The sequence below is a fragment of the Macrobrachium rosenbergii genome, chromosome 43, assembly GCF_040412425.1.
Source record: "Macrobrachium rosenbergii isolate ZJJX-2024 chromosome 43, ASM4041242v1, whole genome shotgun sequence".
Classification (NCBI taxonomy): domain Eukaryota; kingdom Metazoa; phylum Arthropoda; class Malacostraca; order Decapoda; family Palaemonidae; genus Macrobrachium; species Macrobrachium rosenbergii.
In genome coordinates, this window is record NC_089783.1 from 11,714,282 (window position 1) to 11,721,781 (window position 7,500).

The following is a 7,500-nucleotide window of genomic DNA, read 5'->3' on the forward strand; positions in this document are numbered from 1 at the left end:
AATGGGGCAAATATGATAGACCAAAATGTAGCAATTTACAGACAAGTAAGTCAAATATGATAGGCCATAAATGCAGTAATTTACAGACAAGCAAGGCAAATATGATGGGCCACAGATGCAACAATTCACATTAAAGTAAGTAAATATGATATGTCCAAAATGCAGCAATTTACAGACAAACAATAAAATGAAAGGGGTAAATCCCAGGATAATGGCAATTAGTTTCAGCAACCTGATTGCTGTGTTGATAACAGATTCTTGCGATCAGGCTGCGACCAGGAATGGTTGGGAAATTTGTATGGCAGTCAGCAAGGGATACCTTGGCATAGATTTGTGAACTGGGCAGGGTTATGCAGTCTCCTGGAAGAGAATTCTGGAGTTAGGACAAACACGTGGGTACAAAAGAAATCTCCCTTGTTACTAAACAGAGCACAATGAACTTTCTAAACTTCTAAATCTTAGTTGGCCCAATTTAACACTATGAGGGAGGCCTTAATTACAGGTTCTGAGGCTACTGAACAAGAGCACTTTAAAGGCTGAATGTGGATGGCTCGGCTGACACAAAGGGAATGCCGTAAGTGGAAATGGGAATTGGAAAATTGTTCAGATGCAGTAAGAAAGGACTGGCTGGAAGAAGGGTGGGCCGGTGGGTACTAGCGCAAACTAACTCTCAGACTTTACCTTAGACAAATATTTGAGCTCTCAGTACAGCGTCGGTGTGCCCTTTGATTCGCGTAAGTTGGCCAGCTCCCAAGGAACAGGGGGAGGAAAAACATCTGTCTCTGCCTCTGTTTCAAAACGATGCTGGGCTACTGTGTTTGTGCATACGTCCAGGCATTATCTCAAAGAAGTCTACAGCCAGTAAGGGAGTCAGGGGAAAAATGGTCTTACAGACTATGAGCTTATAGCTTAAGATCCCAGCTTCCCGTTTGAGCGGCTTACATCCCTAATGCCTATAACCTCCCTTAGCCTACTTCAAATACATTACCCAAAAAGGCAGGGAAATTTAGGTGTGTGCTTGTAGCAAGGGGGGGTTGAAGGAGAGGGATCTATTGTGTTGGCATGCCCGGGTATTTCCTGCCAGGCGAGAATGGAATGCATTCTTGGTTCAAAATAAGTGGGACACCCTCCTTTGCCCATCATATTGGCTTGCCTAGCAGAAGAATGGAAATCCTTGACAATACATATATGTATGTATATATATATATATATATATATATATATATATATATATATATATATATATATATATATATATATATATATATATATATATATATATATATATGCTGTATATACTGTATATATGAAGGTAATGAAACACTGTTCCTGATATGGTCAGAAGTGTCTCCTCTTGTATTACTTATGAACTTCTCTACTACGTGTTGAAGTGTTGAAGATGTACATTAGACAGTTACGAATGGTCGCACTTATTACATATTTACATCTTTTTTATTACATAAGAACAATTACGTAAATACTTATTAACCTACATATTTTATATTAAGCACTCACTTACAATTTACTTGTGATTTATAAATATAATATGATTGTACAGGTGTTATCAGTGAAACATATTAAGTTATAAATGACAAGTTTCAATTGTTTATGTAAATATTAATCAGTACGAGGACCCTTCAAAAAACCAATGAACAGAGAAGTAAATATCAGAGAAACCAAAACATTGATGTTGATGCCCTTCTGACTGATATAACCCTACTCATTTTCCCATAATCTAGACTAGTTCATACAGTGTGAATACCTTTGCCATACATTTCAAGTACGCGGACATAACCAAGTGTCATGCGTGACACATACATACATCACACAAACATTATATACATATATATTTGTGTGTGGGTGTGTGTGTGTGTTGTGTGTGAATCCATATACCTACCCTGCATACCCCACTGACCAACTTTGATAGTGAATGTCAATTCCAGATTACCATTACGTAGGTTGCTTGCGCAATGCAACTGCCGGTCGGAGTTCTCGAAGAACACTTATTGTCGATTCACTGAGTAAAATAACAGATAGGAAAGGACAAAGGATAGAGTTGCTTGGAGCACAGCGGTGTGCTCGTCTCACGACGGTAGGTCTCTCTCTGCTCGCTTGAGGTCAGATCAGGGCAGGCTGTTTGTCCAACGTTCAGCCATAGCCCATGGCAGTCTGGAAAATTGACAGAGACATCACCGAATGCATGGGACAGGGAAAAAGGAAGCCTAAGACCACCTTCACTAGAGGTTACTTGATGAAAACCCTAGCTGTTGGTTAGGATTCTAATGTTAACTTATTCCCTACTAAGATGTTACTTTTATGAAAACACAGCCTAATGCCCTTGCCTGCATCTCTCTTACCTTCGACAGAGACGCCTTCCTGTCTTTGTTAGAATGATTTTTCCTAATAAATAATGCAAAGAGGGTGAACAGCAGAATATTTATAAAAGCTCCCCCTTAAGAAGGCCTTCACTCCCTTTCAGGCGTGAAGGTCTGTACTAAGCAAGCTGTTTGCCTCTATTACGTTACTCTTCCCCCCTGAGCAGATTTGTCCCGTGCAGTATAACTAGCTATGGACCTACCTAACTCTAGAATGGACATGAGCTTTAATCACTTACTTACAGAATCCTAACTGTACTTAAAGGTGCTTACGGTTATTACATGCTACCTCTTATAATCGTGATGTTTTAGACCTAGCCAAATGGTACATTCTGTGGTATCTCCTATCCTAACCTATCCTAACACAGCCATAGCAACAACAATGTAATGGACTATGAACTAGCTAAATTACAAGGTTTTCTGCACTATAATTGGTAATAACTGGTTGGTACATGAGCTTTGCCTCATATGATAAATGCTTGCCTCACTGAGGTCCTAGGCCATGTGTGTCATGAGTGTAGTGGCTCTCTTCACAATAGTTTAGATTGTCTGATTTCAGTTACCCTGTACTTATGTGATTGCTTGATGGAAGGTGTAAGTGATCAGGTTACTATTCCATTGTACTCAGTCGGGTCTAGGCTACTGTATGGTAGAGATCACACTGGCTACCTCCTCTGGGCAAGGGGCCAGGATCACTCTAAGATGGTAAGGCACTGTGCCGAGAGGGCACTAGTGCCAGGATGAGCTCATGGCTCTGCAACTACTGGGCTCTCTTCCGCCCCTTCTTCTTCTTCGGGGTCCTCCAAGGCCTATCTATGTCAGACCTAGGAGGTAATAAGGGTACTGACTCTGGGGAAAGGCCAGAAGGGCTAGCGGGTGCGCAGTCAGGGTTAGTATCAGAGGCTACAGGAGGGCTCCCTACTCCGGCTGCTGCGACAACCAGAGCGAGAGTAATCTCGATCTCTGTGTCCGAGGAGGCCAGTTCCTGGTCTCCCTGAAAAGGTGTAACAGTTTGGTCCACCCGGGGTTCATCCTCTGGGGATAGATTTTGTGAAGAAGAAATGTCGGATGCCGGAGGCTATCTAGTTGCCACGACTAGTGCAGTGAGGGATCCTGGATCTGCCGGAGGAGGATCCGCCTCATGATTTGGACCAAGCACAGGGTCCTTCTTAATTGATGGCTCAACGTTCGTGCCGGACAGAGTGTGGCACTGCTCAGTGCTTGCAAGTGGCACTGGCAGTGGTTGGGGATCAGGCATGGCTGACAAGGGGTCCGGAGGTACAATACCTCGTGGATGGCTTGAATTTGGCTGTGGCAGAGATTCCTGCCCCAGCTGGAGATCTAAGCCTCTCGGAGAGTCTTGCTCGGTGGCGTCCGCTGGGCGTTGCTTACTTGGGCAACCCTCCCAATTAGTGGAGTGGCCTGTCCGCTTAAACGTCCGACAGTGGTACTGCTGCTCCTGAACGTCTCTTCGGGGAGAGGGAGGACCTCTTTGTTGGCCGCCCATTCATGAATAGAGATGACTAGGCAGAGAACGTTTTGGTCTGTGCCCCTTCCGCTGACCACTTTGGTGGGCAGATGGTGGGTTTTCTTTGTGGGGTTCTCCTACAGTCTAGGCCTCTGTGGAGGAGGTAGCGTGGCTGCAAAGTGGCATTGGAGAAGGGCTTCCCCAGAGGAGGTCCTGACCCAACTGGAAGTCCACTCTGTGCCGAAATCCACCAACCATGCCAAGACGGTGGGGTAGTGTGCCCCAAGGTGTTGTGACCTGGAGCTTGACTGTGGGAACAGTAATGGTGTGGCCCTCTATCCGCTTCATATTCCACCAGGTTTTCTCGTCAACCGTGGCACCAGCTGGCACTTGGGCCCTGAAGATCAGGCTAACATCTGCCACAGTGTCTACCATGACCAGAAGGGTTACGGGCAGGCTAGATCCCTTAAGGGGGGCCACCGAGATGAACTGGGTCTCCAGTCTCCCGGGGTACTCTACCCTCTGCGGCCTGGCCATGGAGAATGAGGTGCTAATGAGGTTGACGAACTTGGTGGTCAGGACATGATGTGGACAGGCCAGATGGCCAGCACTGTAGTGGCCTGCAGCACCACAGGATTGGCACTGGCCCCTTTTAGGGGCTCGGTGGCCTGTGATGACAGTTGGTGGAGAGGGTTTGAGTGGATGTAGAGGGAGAGGAGTTCTGGCTGTTAGTAGGAGACTGCTTGTATCGGCAATCAGCTTCAATGTGCCCCACCCTCTGACAGTGGATGCATGGAGGCTTGCTAGGCAGTCCATTCTTTGGGAGAGTCGAGCCTGAGAGGTATCCGGGGGCACTGTGCGCCACTGAGATGTGCTGTGAGACTGGTTGAAGGTTTCCCATGAATCGGCCATGTGGCAGGTTTCCATAAGGGTGGTGGGTTGCTTATCATTTAGATATACCACAAGGGGCCCAGGCACACATTGGTAAAGATCCTCCAGCATGGTCCGATTAAAGAGGTCCTCAAATGTAGTGCTAGACAAGTAGTTGAGCCAGCGGGTACCAGAGTGAGCCTTGTGACAGGCCCATTCATTCCAGGACCAGCCGACTTCCTTAGCGAGACCTCGGAACCGCTGTCTCCATTTCTCCGAGGTTATTTTGCAGGCCTTTGCAATGACTCTACGCTCTTCAACCATGTTGCCTCTCTGACTCTTCTTCAGTGAGCGAAGGGTTACCTTAGCTTTTCCCTCCATGTGCTTGGCTAGCACCAAGGCCCTCTCTGTCTCGGTGGTGCTGTAGTTATCAAAGAGTGCCTCTATTTCCTCCAATCATGCTTCTGGCTCGTCCTCAGTCCACTTGGGGACGAGGGAATTAATGCTCAAGATTGGAGCATTTGGTGCAACAGGTGTGGGGTTGGAGGCTTGGTGTATAGCCATAGCTTCGGCATTTTCTTTTCTAGCTTTTTCCAGCTCGAGCTCCTTTTCCTTGAAGGCTAACTCATGCTGTCTTCTCCTTTCTTCTCTTTCGTCTTCCAGCTGCCTCTGTTCGGCTTCATAAGCCCTCTGTTCGGCTCCATAACTCCGCCATTCCAGTCTTTCTTCCTGCTCTTGCTTGGCCAAGTCATCCAGCTGTTCCTTAATCCGCTTGGTGAGTTACAATCCCATGAGACCTGGCGCCATCCCCAGCTCCATGAAGGCTCTATGATTCTCTGTTGCCATGGTTTTGGCAGGGAAGGGAGTCTATCCGGGTTGACTGGACGTACTTGGGCAGCAAGCAAGTGTCCCTCAGATTTAGGGTAACTCTTCAGTGATGTGGCACCCTTTCAATAAGGTAGCACTGTGGTTGAGTGTGCCGTGTGAAGATCACACTGGTGGCACTCAGTATCTTTATGTACTGGTGGACTTAGGTACCAAAAGGACTTTTCTTCTGCGTTCCTTTTCTGGTTTTCTTTCTTTGGTGGCACTATGGTGCCAGTGCATTCCTAAGAACTCTTTATTTGAGTCCAACTAGTGTATATGTAAGGAAAATGCACTCTACCCCAGCAGAGTGTAACAAATGAGTGAGAGAGAGAGAGAGAGGGAAGGTAACAGAGGAAGAAAGATGTAAGCTATTCAGTTTACGACAGTGCCTCAGATCAGTGGCACTGTGGAAAAGGAAAAATAAATGGTGGTTGCTTTTGAGGCCCTCATGAGTGACTGGTTCCAGTACCTGCTCTGCTACTCCCTTTTCATGCAGAGGGACAAAGGCTACTTTCTGCTTAGGTCTGGATAAAAGACCTCACTCGTGACTGACAGTTTCTAACTGTAATTAATCTTAACTTGTCCTCATCTATTTGTGGGACAGGGGTGTTTCTGGTTATTTGGGTTAGTTTAATTAATTGTCCCGGTGTCGGCCCATTCTTTCTATGAATTCAGTGCACGTACACGCGGAGGTTAGGTTGAATGCTTACTTGAATATATGAGAGAGAGAGAGAGAGAGAGAGAGAGAGAGAGAGAGAGAGAGAGAGAGAGAGAGAGAGAGAGAGGTGAATGAGAGAAATTCAGCCAGCAAATTCATGCTGCCTGGAAAAATAGGAAAAATTATTATAACTGCCCACTGGCAGGTGTCTTATTCGAAGATACGTCTTCTTGGGCTATTTTATGGGATTGTCTTAGCAATTGTAACTTTCCCTGTGGCCCGAGTCGTATGTCTTACTCTGAGAAGTTATTATTAAAAAATGATAAGTTTCTTTTCTGTCATATAATTTCTTACGACAGTGGATTTGTATAGGAACTTTTGTTATATATTTCCTAACTAAGTCCTATTATTCTCTGACTAAATTATGTCTGGTTTTTACCTATTGTATGGAATCCTAACTTAATTCCTATCTTTTGAAGTCTATGTTCTGTCTAAGTAGTTCCCAAAGTGGCAATTGAGGCAGAGCTATGATGACTGTGGTGCCCCCACAACCAATCCCACAAACAATAATAACAAAGGTTTTAAGATGGCGGACATGGGGAACGGTCAACAAGGGTTCCAAAATGTCGGATGAATCCCGTTATAACGCAAAATTCAAAACAACTGCCGGACGCACACTGGCGGAGGAATGCACTATCCCAAGGTGTGTTTGTTTACCATGGAACGCACACAAAGCACTTGAATTCCTCTCACAAAACGAATGAGGCAAACTTAGGAATACAAATTTTAACTAAATACAACAGCAATGCAAAGGATTTTACGTTATGGAGATGGTAAACGAAATTACTATGAGCTATGCTTTTTCTCTTTTTTTTTTCTCTCGCACGGAATTAATTACCATTCACTTCCACCATGCTTACAACAGGTTCGAGAACGCAAAAGGAATGGATCTGTGACGTCCTGATGACCTGAATTTACATTACTTAAATATGCAAATTATGAAATTAACTGTTGCCGTTTGCTTGCTATATTAATGACATGGAATTTTGATGTGCTTCCCGGGATATGAAAACTTATAACTCCGTTACGCTCGCTCGGGGCCTCTTCGTAGGCCGAATGGTTACTGGTTTTGAAATTCGATGAACTTCGTACATTTTTTGTCCTCCCTACCTAAGAGAGAAACATCAGGCACACTTTCTCTGTTCTTTGTCATGCAGTAGTTAACTCGTTCAAAAATCAATATCATGCATTAATCCTTGGCC